At 37.0% G+C, this 19,787-nt stretch overlaps 1 protein-coding gene across 1 annotated transcript in view; it reads left to right on the forward strand.

Moving 5' to 3' along the window:
* The window catches only part of TYR (tyrosinase), a 92,442-nt gene that overhangs the window by 64,998 nt on the left and 7,657 nt on the right, over positions 1 to 19,787 (forward strand). The window lies entirely within an intron of this gene.

Consider the following 19,787-nt stretch of genomic DNA (forward strand, 5'->3'; position numbering starts at 1 on the left):
GCTAGTGAAATTCAGGTATGCAATTTTCCTACTTTAAAATTTTATTTTTCTTTCAGTTTATCCCAAACAATTCATATGCAAATATATATATATTTTGACATTTATTACCAATTTATAAAGATTCACTTTACTTAAATTTCACTTCCAAATTTCTTAGTATAATTGGGAATTTTCTGTATCACAGCTTATTTATACACTCCCTTCACATTAAATATTTGTGTTTTTTTAATCTGGCTATTTTGTAGGATATGTGTAATTTTTCATTTTAATTTAAAAACAGATGTATGCTTCTGTTATTGGAAAAATTACAGGTATGTTTGGAAAAATTTGAGTATGTGAATATATGTTTTCACGTGCAAATGTATGAAATCTAAATACAAATTGAGTATATTTGATAATGTCTTATGTCTTATATCTTCAAAGTATACTCTGTCATTACTGGCTAGGTTTTTCTTAACTTTATATATAAAAATTTTCTTAACTTGGTAAACAATTAACCCATGACCAATTAGCCAAGGAGAACTTTACTTTTTATAGTTTATTATCAAAAATAATAAGGATCCATATGTGTGTGTTCTCTATTAGTCAGGATTTGATGAGAGAAAATAGAAACAATGCCAGTCATTTTAACAGAGAGATTTTAATACAAATACTAGATTAAATAGATTAGAGAATCAAAAAGTGAAACAGAAAGAAAACAGGGATAGGAACTGCAGTACCACCTCTTGGGCTAGACAAAAATAAGGCAGTGGTGAGAGACACTGGAATCCAGTGGCTTTGGAGGGCCATGAGAGAACTGAACTCCAACCTCTGATGAGGGGTCATTGTTCGGTTACTGGTGACATCTCATGGCACTACTTAGTTTTAAAAGAGGGGGTTCGTGGAGCAGAAATTCCAATCTCTGAGTAGGGGGTTCTAGTCAGCTGGCATTGGTATCTCAGGAATTTAGCAGTTTTTTACAGAACTAGATCTCAGACTTCTGACAGGGAGAAGATAGCTTAACTCATGTTAAAACTTTTTCAAGGGAATGATGATGTTGATTCTGCGAGTGCAGATTAAAAAACAAAAAAAAAGCTGGAGGCTGGACTCTACTGCTTTTCTTAGGGTAAAAAGCAGGTGCTGAAATAAACAAGAGGGAACAGGTCCCTTGTTCTTCCAGTGTATTACCAGTGTCTGTGAGGGATCCCCCTAGCAAAGGATCTATGTTGCTTAAAGAGTCTTAGCCCCAGTATCACAAAGTGAAGTACAATACAATACCTTTGTGGCTGAGAAACACTAGCTAATAAGTAGCTGAGTCTACTCTTTGGCCATTTAGAATCAACACACACACACCCTCCTACACATGGTTAAATTTCACATTAAACCAATGCCACACTTACATTTCTTTTCCCTTTACAAACAAAGATTCTCCCATTCTATCACCAAAAAGAGATAACTGAGATTCAATGAGCCATTCTATTCATTTCTGATTAGTAGACACAGTATTCATATCTGAGAGATGTTACATATTCTCATAGCCTGTCATAGCCTATATTGGATATTCTGTACTAATAACTAAATTATAAAATTAAATAGTATTGATAATTCTTATATGAAATAACAAGAAAGGAGACCTGAAAAAAAGAAGTTAATATATCAATGTATGTGAATTACATATACAGAAACAAATTAGGTAGTATGTAAAATTATACTTAGAAAAGACAGGGAAGAAAATAAACATGGCTGCTGCAGACCTCATTACCATAACAGATTACAATGCCATAATTGTTCTCTACAGTTTTCCAACTAGCTCTAACATGTTATGTTTGTCCTCAGCCAGTATCTCTGCTAGCCAAGCATCTTTACCTAGTGAATGACAGAAAGTTTTATTCCTGGAGGATTTGAATTCCACGTAGCTTTGCCTTACTTTGGTTGCTATATATAGACTTTCATTAAATTACACTGTTTAACATAGAAATACTAAAACTCCCCAAGAGAATGCTCTGAACCTTATATGTAGACTCCCTACACTACTGTGTAACAATGCCTCAAACAAACCTTGAAAATCAGAATTGATCACACCAACCAGTTTAGTATCCTTCTTTCTTACACATGTACTCAGTGGCATTAAGCACGTAAAATGTCCTTCACCTAAACTTCCAATTCACTGCAATATTGCAATGCACCCTTGCTGAGGCAGTCCTTCTTGGAAAAAAATGCCTAAAAAGCAGACAGTTTCAAAATTTCAGTGACAGGGAAAAATTAGGTAAGTAGCTTATAAGGTGTAATTGTGAAAGAAACCATTCCCACTTCCACTTTTATTCTGTACAGAATGCACATGGGAGAAATACAGGTCAGCAAATCAAAGCACGCACTGCCTTTGTAAGACATGACACCCACTCTTCAGGATGTTTTCTCCCAGCTGGTACCTTAGCTGAATTTTGAATGGTCAATCCATTCTTTTATTAGGCCAGTCACTTTTAGGCAGATACTTTCAACTTTTTCATCTCATGGCACATTAACTAATTATTAAAATTCCATGGCATACAAAAAAATATATCTTTTGCCAATCTGTCAAAACCAGGTATAATTTTGACTGATTTACAATAATAACAGTATTAGTAGTAATAGTTAAGTTACCTACACTTTTTGCTCTAATGTGACCTTTAAAAAAATCAAGTGCCTACCCATTTCCGTAGTCAAAATTTTGCACAGGCAGGCACACCCCAAAGAGCAAAAAGCAGGGAAAGCCCACAATAGAAGACCCTAAACTGACCAGTCCGGGGGTGCCCACTGGGCATGGACGCTAGACAAGTGTGCGAGGTCGGGCAAATAAGCGCCCAGGTGGGTGGGGGATCCTTCCAGGCTGGAGAGCATGCTCAAGGAGCCGGCGTGAGAGTGCAGAGCGATCCACAGAAATAGTGGATCCCTGGCCGAAGGGGTCACAGAGCTGCCCAAAGCAGGAGTCAGACACAGACAATAGACTCCTGGAAAACTCAAACAAATGACCCAAGGTCATATAGGGTCAACAACTGACATCATCAGAGGCAGGCCCAGAAAGAAAACTAAAGAATAAATAAATGAATAAATAAATAAACAACCCATCTACTACCATAGAAGTTTCATCCACAAAGTCAGGAAATCTAGAAGGCTCAATTGAAGCAGAAGCAAAAATAAATAAATAAATAAATAAATACTTGATAGACTCTCACAAAAATGGATAGAAAAAGAAGTTCCTCACAAATGAGTGGAAAAAGGGGACTCCCAACAGAGAGAGCTAAATGAAATAGAGGCGAGGAAACTATCTGATATTGAATTCAAAACAATGGCTCTAAGGAAACTAAATGAGCTCAGCCAGCTCAAAGATAACTATGAGAAACTGCAGAGAAACTATCAAGATCTTACAACAAACTATATCAACCTGGAAAAGGACATAGAAACTATCAAATAGACACAAGAGGATATGAAGAATACCATTTCTGAATTGAAGAACACAGTAGAATGAATCAAAAGCAGGCTGGATGAAGCTGAGGATCGAGTCAGTGAGATGGAGGATAAGGTAGAAAAAAGCACCCAAAAAGAACGAGAAATGGAAAAAAGACTCAAAAAGAATGAAGAGGCATTTAGAGAAATGCAGGACAACCTGAAACGCAATAATATCCGCATAATAGAGATACCAGAAGGAGAAGAAGAGGAGCAAGGGATAGAGAACCTCCTCGAAAAAGTGATGATGGAAAATTTCCCCAATTTGAGGAGAGAAAGGGTCTCATGCATCCAGAAGGCACAGAGGGCCCCATTCAACAGGGACCCAAGGAGGCCCACTCCAAGACACATCATCATTAAAATGGCAACTCTCAAAGACAAAGAGAGAATCCTCAAGGCAGCAAGGGAGAAGGAGAAAGTAACATACAAGGGGGCCCCGATACGCCTAGGAGCTGGCTTCTCAACAGAAACACTACAAGCCAGAAGGGAATGGCAACAAATATTCCAAGGAATGAAAAGCAAGGGCCTACAGCCAAGGCTGCTCTACCCAGCAAGGCTCTCAATTCAAATAGAAGGGGAAATAAGGAGTTTCCCAGACAAAAGAAGGCTAAAAGAATACACCTCCACCAAACCAACACTACAAGATTGCTAAAGGGACTGGTTTAAGAAGATGAAGGAAAAGAGTGAGAAAGAGAAAAACACAGGTACAAACAGAAAAAATGAATAAGTTTCTATCAGTAATAACTCTCAGTGTAAATGGACTAAATGCCCCAATCAAAAGACACAGGGTAGCTGAATGGATAAGAACACATGACCCACACATATGCTGCCTACAAGAGACCCACCTCAGAGCCAAAGACCTACACAGATTGAAAGCAAAGGGCTGGAAAAAACAATTCCAAGCAAATGGGCAAGATAAGAAGGCTGGAGTTGCAATACTTACATCAGACAAAATAGATTTCAAAACAAAGACCATAAAAAGAGACCCAGAGGGGCACTTTATAATACTTAAAGGAAGAATCTATCAAAAAGACATAAACATTGTAAACTTATATGCTCCCAATATAGGAGCCCCCAAGTCTATAAGGAAATTGTTGGAACTTCAAAAAAGATATAGACAGCAACACACTGATAGTAGGGGATTTCTGCATCCCCACTGTCAAAAAAGGCCAGATCTTCCAAACAAAACATCAATAAGGATATTGTGGAGCTGAATGACACAGTGAATCAAATAGACTTAACTGACATATATAGAACCTTACATCCCAAAGAAGAAAAATACACATTCTTTTCAAAAGCTCATGGAAGTTTTTCAAAGATAGACCACATGATAGGACAAAAAGCAAACCTCAGCAAATTCAGGAAAATTGAGATAATACCAAGCTTTTTCTCGGACCACAAGGGCTTGAAACTGGAAATCAACCTCAAGGAGAAACTTCATAAACTTGCAAACTCATGGAGACTGAACAGTAGACTATTAAACAATGAATGGGTCAATAATGAGATAAGAGAAGAAATCAAAAATTTCTGGAAACAAATGAAAATGAACAGACAACAGTCCAAAACCTATGGGACACAGCAAAGGCAGTCCTGATTGGCATGTTCATAGCAATACAGGCTTACCTAAAAAAGATAGAAACATTTCAAATAAAAGACCTAACACTACAACTTCAAGAACTGGAGAAACAACAACAAATAAATCCTAGAGCAAGTAGAAGGAAGGAAATAGTCAAGATTAGAGCAGAACTGAATGACATAGAGACGAAAAGAACAATTCAAAGGATCAACCATTCCAGAAGCTGGTTCTTTGAAAACATAAATAAAATTGACAAACCTTTAAGCACCTCATCAAGAAAAAAAGGGAGAGGACCCAGAAAAATAATATCAGAAATGAAAGAGGAGAAATAACAACTGATACCACAGAAATACAAAAGGTTGTAAGAAACTACTATGAACAATTATATGCCAAGAAATTTGAAAACCTTGAGGAAATGGACACTTTTCTAGAAAAATATAATCTTCCAACACTGAAGGAGGAAGACACAGAAAGCTTGAACAGACCGATAACAGCTGGGGAAATTGAAGCAGTCATCAAGAAACTCCCAGCACACAAAAACTCAGGGCCAGATGGTTTCACAGGAGAATTTAACAAAACATTTAAGGAAGAGCTAACCCCTGTCCTTCTCAGACTATTCCAAAAAATCCAAGAGGAGGGAGGACTCCCAGACTTTATGAGGCCAGCATCACCCTGATCCCAAAACCAGATAAAGACCCTACAAAGAAAGAAAACTACAGGACAATTTCGCGGATGAACATAGATGCTAAAATCCTCAACAAAATATTGGCAAACCACATCCAGCAATACATTCAAAAGATTATCCACCACAATCAAGTGGGATTCATCCCAGGCATGCAGGGATGGTTCAATATACGCAAGTCAATAAACATACTATATCACATAAATCAAAGAAAAGACAAAACCACATGATCATCTGGATAGACACAGAAAAAGCATTTGATAAGGTACAGCACCCATTTATGATCAAAAAACTCAGCAAAATAGGAATAAATGGGGCATTACTCAACATAATAAAGGCCATATATGAAAAACCTACAGCCAACATCATACTCAATGGACAAAAACTGAAAGCTTTCCCACTAAGATCGGGAACACGACAAGGATGTCCACTTTCACCACTTCTTTTCAACATCATATTGGAAGTCCTAGCCACAGTGGTCAGACAAGAAAAAGAAATAAAAGGCATCCAAATAGGAAAGGAGAAAGTAAAGCTATCATTGTTTGCAGATGACATGATAGTGTACATAGAGAACCCTGTAGACTCTACCAAAAAACTCCTCCACCTAATAAGTGAATTTGGCAAAACAGCAGGATACAAAGTCAACATTCAGAAATCAAAGGCATTTTTGTACACCAGCAAAGAACTAGAAGAAGAAGAAATCAGAAAAAAAATACCATTCGATATAGCAAGAAGAAAAATAAAGTACCTAGGAATAAATTTAACCAAAGATGTAAAAGACCTGTACGCAGAACACTATACAACATCGAAGAAAGAAATGAAGGAAGACACAAATAAATGGAAGCAAATACCGTGCTCATGGATTGGAAGAATTAATATCATCAGAATATCCATACTACCCAAAGCAATTTATAGATTCAACGCAATCCTTATTAAGATACCAATGACATATTTCAAAAATTTATATGGAACCATAAATGACCCCGAATAGCTGCAGCAATTTTGAGAAAGAAAAACAAAGTAGGAGGGATCACAATACTGGACATTAAACATTATTGCCAAGCCACTATACTCAAAACAATCTGGTACCGGCACAAGAACAGACCCATAGACCAGTTGAACAGAATAGAAAGCCCAGAAATAAGCCCAGGACTATATGGGCAACTAATATTTGACAAAGCGGGCAGAAGCATAACGTGGAACAATAATAGCCTCTTCAACAAATGGTGTTGGGAGAGCTGAACAGCTACTTGCAAAAAACTGAAATTGGATCATCAGCTGACACCATACAGAAAAATTTACCCAAGATGGATAAAAGACTTAAATATAAGCTGCAACACAATAAAAGTCCTAGAGGAGAACATTGGCAGGAAACTCTCAGATATCCCACGCAGCAATTTTTTCACTGATCTGTCTCCTAAAGCAAGGAACATAAAGGAAAGAATAAACAAGTGGGAGCTCATCAAAATAAGAAGCTTCTGCATGGTGAAAGAAAACATCAGCAAAATGAAAAGGGAGCCAACTGTCTGGGAAAATATATTTGCTAATGATACATCAGATAGACGTTTGATCTCCAAGATATATAAAGAACTCACTCGACTCCACTCCAAGACGACAAATGATCCAATCAAAAAATGGGCAAAGGACCTGGGCAGACGTTTTTCCAAGGAGGAGATACGGAGGGCCCAGAGACATTTGAAAGGATGCTCGGCATCACTAGCCATCAGAGAAATGCAGATCAAAACCACCATGAGGTAGCACCTCACACCGGTCAGAATGGCCATCATAAACAGATCCACAAACAACAGGTGCTGGCTAGGCTGTGGAGAGAAGGGAACACTAGTACACTGTTGGTGGGAATGCAGACTGTGCAGCCATTGTGGAAAGCAGTGTGGAATTTCCTCAAAAAGCTGAAAATGGAACTGCCTTTTGATCCAGCGATTCCCCTGCTGGGACTATACCCTAAGAATCCCAAAATGCCAATTCAGAAGGACCTGTGCACCTCAATGTTCATAGCAGCACAATTTACAATAGCCAAGTGTTGGAAGCAACCTAAATGCCCATCAGTAGATGATTGGATCAAAAAACTATGGTACATTACGCAATGGAATACTACGCAGCAGAAAGAAAGAAAGAACTACTACGCTCGGTGACAGCATTTATGGAACTAGGGAGCATTATGCTAAGCGAAATAAGCCAGGGGGCGAAAGACAAATACCATATGATCTCACCTATAAGCGGAACCTAACCAACAAAACAAGATGCAAGGAAAAGAAGATCAGCAACACTGAAAGGAAAAGAAACCAACAGAGACAAGAGGGAAGGGGGAGTGGGGGAAAAGGAAGGGAAGGGGAAAGTCAAGGAACATATAGCAAGGACTCATGGACAAAACCAAAGTGGGGAAGGATTGAGAGAGGGAGAGCTAGGATGGGGCAGGGGAACGTGGTGTGGGGAAGGCAGAGACAAATGTATTTGGAAAAATAAATTAATTAATTAAAAAATAAGATACAGAGGATTACAAAAGAAACCATTTATATTAAAATGCAGTGATGAAACATTTAATAATTGTGATAAAACAGCATATTGAAAATAATATCTAGAGGTGGCTCTAGTAACCAAAATAATTCCTAAATGATGAGTGTAAATTATATTTAATAAATCTGTAACAAATGTAAAGAAAAGAAAATATTAATTGTCTGCTTATGTAGAAGTTGTTTTTTTTTTTTACCACTGGTCCACTGATACATCGTGATCCCCTATAGAAGAGAGTGACATATTTTGATCTATGATTATTTAATGTGGATCTTCCATCGATGGAATACATATTTATTTATTATTTAATGTTATATATAATGTACATATCCACTATAATTATATTTCTAAAATTAAAATCAAATCACGGTCACTCTATATCTGAAGTACTTAGGGGGTAATATAACTCTCAGCATCAAGTCCAAACTACCTCCTCCGGTTGGTACATAGAAAGTCTTTCACAATCTGACCATTCTCACCTTTCTGGTCTTATTTCCTGTTGATCTTGCACTACCCTATATTCCACCCTGACCACAAAACTATTTTCATTTTTCAATTGCATCAGTGCTCAGACTCCCTGTGGGTCTGTGTTTTGAATGTAATGCCTTCTCCATAATCTATCTGCTTACCAGTTTAAACATATCCCTGCTGTGAATCCTTCCTGGACTCTGATTATGCGGCAATCCTGTAGGTTTTATACACATGCCTTCAAGACTATCATTTACATCATTTTGAAATTTAAGTATCTCTTCATCACATCATGAAGTGAGATCCATGAGGACAGGGATCTATTCTTATCCATCCTTGAAGCTTGACATGTACTGAATATAAGACGGAATATATAAGGAATAAATAAATGGACAATTTAGTGAAGGGGGAAGCTAAGCTTTATTATCACCACATCACAGGTAAGAGCACTGAGAACTTGAATGTCAATCAGTAATACCCATTGAGAGCTAAATGAAAAGCCTGTTCCCTGCTTATACTCAACTTTGTCTGGGAGTGATAGCCCTTTAGGATACCTTTTCACAGATTCTTTCTGATTGGCTATGGCCTTGTAAGTATAGGCTGGCTCATTTGATTTGACTTCAATTTCTGCCTAACACAGTGGCTCCCAATCAAGGGTGCACATTATAATCACTTGGGAAGCACTATGACTTGCTTTTAATCTGCTCTCAAAACAGTTCATAGCAGGGTGCCTTGCCACTTAATGACACCCATAAGTATTTACAGGAAAAGGAAAAAACCCTCTGAAATGGTATTTTCTTTCTTAGACATCTAATTCTTTCGTTCTTTTTGGTTCATTATCACTGATATTTTAGTTCTTATACTAACTTCCCTCAAGTTTCATCATTAGCTTAAGTGATTTTAATCTGGCTTTCACTCCTTACCCATTCCCTAAGGACTAGTTTGCCCTTTCCACAACTAAGCTAAAATGTTTTAGATTATATATTTGAAGTTATACTCAATTGAGGTTGGGCCTAGTTGAATTCTTAGCTGTATAATAGGCTTTTTATTTGAAGCTACTCAGCCCTGACAATCTATGCTCTTAATCTGTCCATTTCTTTTCAAATTGTTGTTTTTCATTAAAAACTTCCAAATACTTCTTAAATGAGCTCTGTCATTAGCCAGAAGCATGAACAAAAAGACCTACTGGGACATTGTTATTTCCAACCCAGAGGGAGGCTCTACATTTTTCTAGCAGTCACAATGCAGTAGGCCATGATCTATTACCTGGGTTACTCTTTGGGCCCCAAATTCAGCTACTGGTTCATTTAATTACATATTAATTAAACATGATTATGTTCACTCCTTGCTTAAAATCTTCCAATGGCTCTTCATAGATGTCAGACTAATAATCAGACTTTTTACTTTCCATAATGTGTAGAAAGGCCTTGCACTATCTTGGTTTAGCCACATGTACCATGTACATCCTTCCCTGTAGCCCTCCTGAACCATACTCAAGGCCCCAAAAGCAACCTCTTCATGCGTGTGCCTTACTCTTCCCAAGCTGCCTTCTCCCTTTTGTTACTTTACCCAGACTTCTGCTATTCAGTTTTCAAAAGTAAAGTTCAAGCATCATCTAAGGTGGGGCACTTCACCAGACAGTGCCTGCGTTGGTCACCATTATGTCAGTTTGTCTAGGCCATGGTCCCCAGCCATGTGGTCCAACATTATTCTGTTTCTCTGTGTGTGTGTCCCTCTTGTTTTGCTCTGTGTGTGTGTGGTGCACGCGCACACGCGCGCGTGCACACACACACACACACACATTCTGTTGGTTCTGTTTTTCTGGAAAATCCTGACTAGTACACCACCCATTCCCCACACACTCAGATACTATCTACTCTTTCTCTGTTCCTCTTTTTCTGCTTTTTTTATGATTTTTACTCTATCTCTTTTGTTGTATTTGCTATGCTAATGCACAGCCTTCCTGATTTTTTGGTATCGTATTCATTTCTGTTCCTTGAGTATAAACCTGTGAGACCTGTGAGTCTCTAGAGCAAAGGAACGCTTAGGGTAAATACTGTGTAGTTAATGCAGGTGCTTTGAACAGCTTACATTTCAAGGTGAAGGTCAAGCAGAGCCCCATCCCAGCTTTCTTAGATATAACCAGGCATCAGACTCTGGTAGAAGTGCACGCATTCTCAGGACTGCAGAACACTCCCATCACCCTATGTAAGCACACAGAAGGCAAGGGCAGGTACTATAATCAGCCACAGATCACTCGGTTTGAGTCTTGGTTGTGCTACTAACTAGCTGTGATGTTTAGATTAGAAATATTTAGTCTATAAACTGAGGGTTTGGGGGGGAAAGAAAACAAAAACTATTACTTTTTAGGAATGAGGCCAAGCACTTTATGAATATTCTTTCATTTTATCTTTAAGTATTATTGTTCTAATTTTCACTTTTTTCATTTTTCGTTCTCATAACTATGTTAAAGTAGATAATTCCATCCCCATTCTACACATGAGTAGATTTCTCTAATTTTAGATGCTTAGAGGAATTTCTCTTAGTTTAAATGAAGATGTTTATTGTCATTTAATAATTAAGGTTTGTTTCAGTGGGTAAATGTTTCAAAACTAGGGCTATGCGGAAGAAAAAAGTAATGCAAAAAAAGTGAAAAGATAGGAAAGCACTAAATACATTTTGAGTGATTAGAATTTTGAATGGATGGTTGGAGGCATCTCAAGCTGTGATTTTCAAAGACAATGCAATTATCACTTTATCTGTCCTGCCTTATCAGAAAGATGACATCTGAGAAAAATAACCCCAGATTCTCTTCTCTTTTTATTTTCTCACTACTCTCATAGCTTCACTCACTCACTACAGGCTGACTGTGTCTCAATTTATATGTCCAGAGTAAATCTTGCTCCAAAATTCAGACCCAAATATCCACCTGATATTCTCATTGGAATGTTTCAAAAGCATCTTCAAGCACAGCACATCACAACTCAGGATATTAACACCCCTTCCTCATGCTACACTTCTTCTCCAGAGATCTACATCTTTGGGAATAGAAATACCTTGTTTCACAGCATAAACCAGTAAACATGGAGTCTCCTGTGACATCTCATCCTTCAGTTAGTTGTACTGCTTGGATAGCTACACACCACCTTTTTGCCTAGACATAGTTTCCTCACTGATTTCCCCATCCCTTGATCCCTGCACATCAATTCTTACTATCCATCAGCCCCTTCTCCATAATGCAGTCTGTGTAATCTTTTAGAAATGATGATTTGTTCATGTTAACACCCACCACCCCAGATACGAACAGTGGCTTTCTATTGCTCTTAGGAAAAACTATTTCTCAAATGGCCCCCTCTACCCTTCATGATTTGGGTTCCATTTACTTCTCTAGCCTTACCTTGAACTATTCTCTCCTTACTCTCCATAGACATACCGGTCATTTTTTAGCTTCTTGAACTTGTTTTGTAGCTTTCATCAAATCCATTTGCAAATTATATCCTAGTCTTCAGAAACACCTCTACCATTTCTCTAAACATTTGTTCTTCAACTCTGGATTTAATATGCCATCCAAGGCCTTCCCCCAGGCAGGAAGGAGCCTAAATGAGTCTCCCCATCAAATCTTGTCATCATGTTGCCTTCTTTCATAGTGTTTACCAGTCTAATTATACATATGTGTCTGAAATCTCTGGTTACTATCTATCTCCACTTACTAGACTCAAAGTGCCGCAAGAACAGGCAACTCCATCAATACCTTGCATAGAGTCAGTTTATTAAAGACGCTCAGAATACTCATATTTACTTATGAAATAGATGAATACATGAGTTAAAAAGTGTTCTATTGTATATGTGCATGTTACATTTGTGTTGTGATGGTAGTGGTGAGTGTACTAAATATCTACCATTGGCAGTTTTGTAAAAATAAATTTTTATTTTAGAATAGTCTTTCATGTACAAAATTTTTTCAAATATAGAACAGAGTTCCCATGTAATCCATATCCAGTTTTCCCTAATATTAACATCTTACATTAGTACAGAACATTTATCATAATAATAAAACAATATTGATTCATTACTAACAGCCAAGGTCCATACTTTATTAGGATTATTTAGGAGTTACCTAATATCTTTTTCTGTTTCAGGATTCCCTTCACTATACCGCATTACATTTGATCATCACATTCCTTAGGCTCCTCTTGGCTGTGTCAGTTTTCAGACTTTCCTTGCATGATGGTTATACTTAGGGTTATAATCTAACACTACCTTATTTATTCTGAGGCTCAAATTGTTCCACTTTTGATCATTGGGAACTATTGTTATTGGTGCCTCCAGTTCTTTTCACTGAACAGTATTTCTTCTGCTCTGTTTACTCTTTCTTCTTCTGTTATTCTAAGTATATGCATGCTACCCCTTTGTCCCAGAGTTCTTGATTTTTTTTGCATTCTTCTTTTCTCTTTGCATTTCAGTTTTGAAAGTTTCTATCTTCATGCTAACTTACTCTTTTCTCATCTGTGTCGAGCCTACTGAGTCCATTAATGTCTTTTTCATTTTTATTACAGTTTTCTTATTTCTAGCACTGTCTTTGATTTTTTTCTTAAAGTTTCCATATCTCTGCTTGCATTACCCATCTGTTCTTGCCTTTTGGAATAGCTTGTAATTTTTTATTGAAAGTCAGGCATGTTTTATTGGGTGATAGGTACTGAGGTAGATGGGCAATTAATGTAAGAATTTACATTAATCTGGCAACAATAGTGTTTAATGGTTTTTGTAGCCTATATGTGCCAAAGGCTTCAAATTTCCCTAGTATCTTTGTTCATCAAAAGGTTTAAGTATTCCTCCCAGGCTATGGGTTCCACTGCTTCTCCTGCTGGTAACCAAATCTCACTTGCATTCCTCTGGACACACTTGTCTGCAGTTTTTCGGGAGGCAGTTTGCTCTGTGACTTCAGTTCTCACATGGGTCCAAGAAAAGTTGTTGATTTTCCATTTATCTAGTTTTTTTCTTGGTGTAAGGATGAGAATGACCAGGGTCTTTACACGTGAAATCTAAAACCTTGTTACTTTGAAGTATAAAATGCATCCTTTCTTATTTCTGTCTGTCATTGTCTTGACCTTTTTCTAATTTCTTTTTGTGCATTTCATTGTCACTCAGACATCTAGAAAGCTGTCTAGAAAAAGTTTAAATGAATCTTTTGTAAAAGAATATTTTCCCCCCAAATGTCAGTGTGATTATGTAAGTTAAACATTTGTATTCCAATGTGAGCTATTCTAGACATGATTTGATGAAATTAACTGATGGTGAGAACCACCAATGAAGAATTTAATCAAGATTAATACCTTCATTTTGAAAGGTTGATAAGGTGGGTGAGCACATTAATGGTTTCATCCATTAAATTTTTTGGTGCTAAGAATTGATGTCCTTGTCTTATCTAGGTAAAGAATTTTTATTTCTTGGCAGAAATAAGATTATTTATAAATTGAACTATGGTAGTAATTTTTCTCAATTTACAAAAGGCACAGTTTTTGCCTCAAGCCCTTGTCTAGTAACTCATTGTATATTGGACTGTTCCTAAATCAGTCAGTTTACAAGGGGTGGGGGAAAGATTAATTATCAGAGAGATCTCTTGCCATTAAAAATCAGATTTACAAGTTGAAAACTTATAAACATTGTTTAAACATTGTTTGGTGCAAATAAAATGCCTTGTAAAACATTATCTATGATACAATTCTTTTGTGAAAATATGTATGTAATGTTATACATATTCTTAAAACTAGATATAACAAAAAATAAGGAGGAATTATATGTGATTTTTTTCTTTTTCCTTTTTTGCTTATTTATACAATATTATCTGAACTGTATACAGGGTGGGGCAAAAGTAGGTTCACAGTCATTTTTATGGAAGATAATACAATAATTAATAAGTAATAATATCAGAATAAATTTTTTTATACCTACAACTATATACCTACTTTTGTTCCATCCTGTATAATGAATAAGTGATGCTTATGAACAGAACACTGTAGAAGTTAAAACAAAAAGGCTAGCCCTGGCTGGATAGCTCAGTTGGTTAGAATATCGTCCCCATATACCACACTTGAGGGTTCATTCCCCAATCAGGCACATTCAAGAATCAACTAATGTTAGGTCTTTTATTTGAAATGTTTCTATTTTTTTTTAAGTAAGCCTGTATTGCTATGACCATCCCTCTCAGGACTGCCTTTGCTGTGTCCCATAGGTTTTGGACTGTTGTCTGTTCATTTTTATTTGTTTCCAGAAATTTTTTGATTTCTTCTCTTATCTCATTATTGACCCATTCATTGTTTAATAGTCTACTGTTCAGTCTCCATGAGTTTGCAAGTTTATGAAGTTTCTCCTTGAGGTTGATTTCCAGTTTCAAGCCCTTCTGGTCCGAGAAAAGTTTGGTATTATTTCAATTTTCCTGAATTTGCTGAGGTTTGCTTTCTGTCCTATCATGTGGTCTATCTTTGATAACTGCCATGAGCATTTGAAAAGAATGTGGATTTTTCTTCTTTGGGATGTAACGTTCTACATATGTCAGTTAAGTCTCTTTGGTTCAGTGTGTCATTCAGCGCCACAATATACTAACACTACAACTTCAAGAATTAGAGAAACAACAACAAATAAATTCCAGAGAAAGTAGAAGGAAGGAAATAGTCAAGATTAGAGCAGAACTGAATGACATAGAGTCGAAAAGAACAATTCAAAGGATCAACCATTCCAGAAGCTGGTTCTTTGAAAACATAAATAAAATTAACAAGACTTTAAGCAGACTCATCAAGAAAAAAAGGGAGAGGACCCAGATAAATAATATCAGAAATGAAAGAGGAGAAATAACAACTGATACCACAGAAATACAAAAGGTTGTAAGAAACTACTATGAACAATTATATGCCAAGAAATTTGAAAACCTTGAGGAAATGGACACTTTTCTAAAAAAGTATAATCTTCCAACACTGAAGGAGGAAGACACAGAAAGCTTGAACAGACCGATAACAGCTGGGGAATTTGAAGCAGTCATCAAGAAACTCCCAGCACACAAAAGCTCAGGGCCAGATGGTTTCACAGGAGAATTTAACAAAACATTTAAGGAAGAGCTAACCCCTGTCCTTCTCAGATTATTCCAAAAAATCCAAGAGGAGGGAAGACTCCCAGACTCTTTCTACGAGGCCAGCATCACCCTGATCCCAAAACCAGATAAAGACCCTACAAAGAAAGAAAACTACAGGACAATTTCGCGGATGAAGATAGATGCTAAAATCCTCAAGAAAATATTGGCAAACCACATCCAGCAATACATTCAAAAGATTATCCACCACGATCAAGTGGGATTCATCCCAGGCATGCAGGGATGGTTCAATATACGCAAGTCAATAAACATAATATATTACATAAATCAAAAAGACAAAACCACATGATCATCTGGATAGATACAGAAAAAGCATTTGATAAGGTACAGCACCCATTTATGATCAAAACACTCAGCAAAATAGGAATAAATGGGGCATTACTCAACATAATAAAGGCCATATATGAAAAACCTACAGCTAATATCATACTCAACGGGCAAAAACTGAAAGCTTTCCCACTAAGATCGGGAACATGACAAGGATGTCCACTTTCACTACTTCTTTTCAACATCATATTGGAAGTCCTAACCACAGTGGTCAGACAAGAAAAAGAAATAAAAGGCATCCAAATAGGAAAGGAGAAAATAAAGCTATCATTGTTTGCAGATGACATGATAGTGTACATAGAGAACCCTGTAGACTCTACCAAAAAACTCCTCCACGTAATCAGTGAATTTGGCAAAACAGCAGGATACAAAGTCAACATTCAGAAATCAAAGACATTTTTGTACACCAGCAAAGAAATATAAGAAGAAGAAATCAGAAAAAAAAATACCATTCAATATAGCAAGAAGAAAAATAAAGTACCTAGGAATAAATTTAACCAAAGACGTAAAAGACCTGTACGCAGAACACTATACAACATCGAAGAAAGAAATGAAGGAAGACACAAATAAATGGAAGCAACTACCGTGCTCATGGATTGGAAGAATTAATATCATCAAAATATCTATACTACCCAAAGCAATTTATAGATTCCACGCAATCCCTATTAAGATACCTATGACATATTTCACAGAAATAGAACAGACATTTCAAAATTTTATATGTAACCATAAATGACCCTGAATAGCTGCAGCAATTTTGAGAAAGAAAAACAAAGTAGGAGGGATCACAATACCAGACATCAAACTCTACTACAAAGCCACTATACTCAAAACAATCTGGTACTGGCACAAGAACAGATCCATAGACCAGTGGAACAGAATAGAAAGCCCAGAAAAGAAGCCCAGGTCTCTATGGGCAACTAATATTTCACAAAGGGAGCAGAAGCATAAAATGGAGCAATAATAGCCTATTCAACAAATGGTGTTGGGAGAGCTGGACGGCTACATGCGAAAAATTGAAATTGGATCATCAGCTGACACCATACACAAAAATAAACTGAAGATGGATAAAAGACCTAAATATAAGTCGCAACACCATAAAAGTACTAGAGGAGAACATTGGCAGGAAACTCTCAGATATCCCACGCAGCAATTTTTTCACTGATATGTCTCCTAAAACAAGGGACATAAAGGAAAGAATAAGCAAGTGGGACCTCATCAAAATAAGAAGCTTCTGCACGGCTAAAGAAAACATCAGCAAAATGAAAAGGGAGCCAACCCTATGGGAAAATACATTTGCTAATGATACATCAGATAGACGTTTGATCTCCAAGATATATAAAGAACTCACTCGACTCCACTCCAAGACGACAAATGATCCAATCAAAAAATGGGCAAAGGACCTGGGCAGACGCTTTTCCAAGGAGGAGATACGGAGGGCCCAGAGACATTTGAAAGGATGCTCGGCATCACTAGCATCAGAGAAATGCAGGTCAAAACCACCATGAGGTATCACCTCACACCGGTCAGAATGGCCATCATAAACAGATCCACAAACAACAGGTGCTGGCGAGGCTGTGGAGAAAAGGGAACCCTAGGACACTGTTGGTGGGAATGCAGACTGGTGCAGCCATTGTGGAAAGCAGTGTGGAATTTCCTCAAAAAGCTGAAAATGGAACTGCCTTTTGATCCAGTGATTCTCCTGCTGGGACTATACCCTAAGGAACCCAAAACACCAATTCAGAAGAACCTATGCACCCCAATGTTCATAGCAGCACAATTTACAATAGCCAAGTGTTGGAAGCAACCTAAATGTCCATCATAGATGATTGGATCAAAGAACTATGGTACATATACACAATAGAATACTACACAGCAGAAAAAAAAAAGAACTACTAAACTTCATGACAGCATGGATGGAACTGGAGAGCATTATGCTAAGTGAAATAAGCCAGGGAAGAAAAGAGAAACACCATGTGATCTCACCTATAAGTGGAACCTAACCAACAATACAAACATGCAAAGAAAAGAAGACCAGCAACACTGAAAGGAAAAGAAACCAACAGAGACAAGAGAGAAGGAGGGAGAGGGGGCGGGGAAAAGGAAGGGAAGGGGAAAGTCAAGGAACATATAGCAAGGACTCATGGACAAAACCAAAGGGGAAGAGCTGAGGGAGGGAGGGGGCAAGGGAAAGTGGTGGCGGGTAGGCAGAGACAAATGTATTTGAAAAAAAAAAAAAAGAATAAAAAAAGAGGAAAAAAGAATCAACTAATGAATACATAAATAAGTGGAACAACAAATTGTTTCTCTCCCTCCTTTCTTCATACTCTAAAAGTGAATAAGAAAAAAAGAAAACTAATTCATAAAATTATAGGACTTGAATAGAATTTGAGGTTTGTTTGTTAAGCCAGTCTCTAATTACTTAAGGTAATAGAGGCACACACAGAATAACCAAACTCCTTGAATCCTCTCCATTCACATTTAGGTCTATGTAAATAATAACCATTTTAAATGTCCAGCTCTAATATACATGGCTTCAACATTTCTGTTATAGCATATCTCAGATTTCTCCCCAATTGGAAAGTTCTCCCAGTATAACATTAATAATGAGGAGGAGAAGAAGAGAAAGGGGAAGCTAGGGATGATAATACTTTCTGCTTACCATTTGTCAAACACTTAGCTATGTATCTTAGGTTATTTTAATTAATCCTCACAATATCTTCATGACATAAATATTATTCCCCTTTTTCAAATGAAGAGAAGGAAATCAAACAGGTTAAGAGATATCAAAAATTTCCCTTGTCACAACCAACAGAACTCAGGTTTTTACAGTTTCATGTTTCTCCAAAACTTGACATACAGTTGGTACTCAGTAAACATATTTAATAATTGACCAATTTAGGGAGCAGCTAGTACTTTCAGTGTTTATCTGTGACCTGCTGATACCTCAATTCACAATTAAAAATCAACTTTGACCGGAACTAGTATTTGAAATCCAGATTCCCTAAGCAAATAGAAATATTTTCCATCACAGAAAAATGACCCTCACTCCTGCTGTCTGTCTTCCTTGTTCTCTTCTTTTTTGTCCTTCAAAATCTTCAATATGTCCTTTATTTTTTAATTTGTTTCTTTGAAGCATTATCACCTTTTTAAAAAACTCCACCCTCTTAACCATACACTAGCCTTTTACCCCCAGTTTAATTTTAAACTAAGTAAAAAATAGCTTATTTATTTTTCACTTTCATAAAATCTATCATATTAAACAATCCCCTTGGAAACAGATAGGACAAATATTACTTTCTTTTTAAGGATGAGAAGGCTGTCTCCAGGAGTTTCAGTGATTGCTTTCAGTCATACAGCTCTTAACCCATAGAGCTGGGCCTCAGGGGGTGCTCCGGCTCCAGATCTAGTGTTCTTCCTCTATGTTATATAGCCTGATAATACAAAGTCATTCTCTTTGTCACACTATTAATGGCCCACTGTAAATTCTGCTATAGCTTCAGTTTTTACTTCATTCTTACTGGAACTTTTTGATCACTTCATATTGTAGCTATTGTTCCAGTCAGAGTCTTTAATCGAATGCAACAGAATCTAAC

Source organism: Pteronotus mesoamericanus, unplaced genomic scaffold (genome assembly GCF_021234165.1).
Source record: "Pteronotus mesoamericanus isolate MK-2021 breed Mesoamerican mustached bat unplaced genomic scaffold, CSHL_Meso_final contig_33, whole genome shotgun sequence".
NCBI lineage: Eukaryota > Metazoa > Chordata > Mammalia > Chiroptera > Mormoopidae > Pteronotus > Pteronotus mesoamericanus.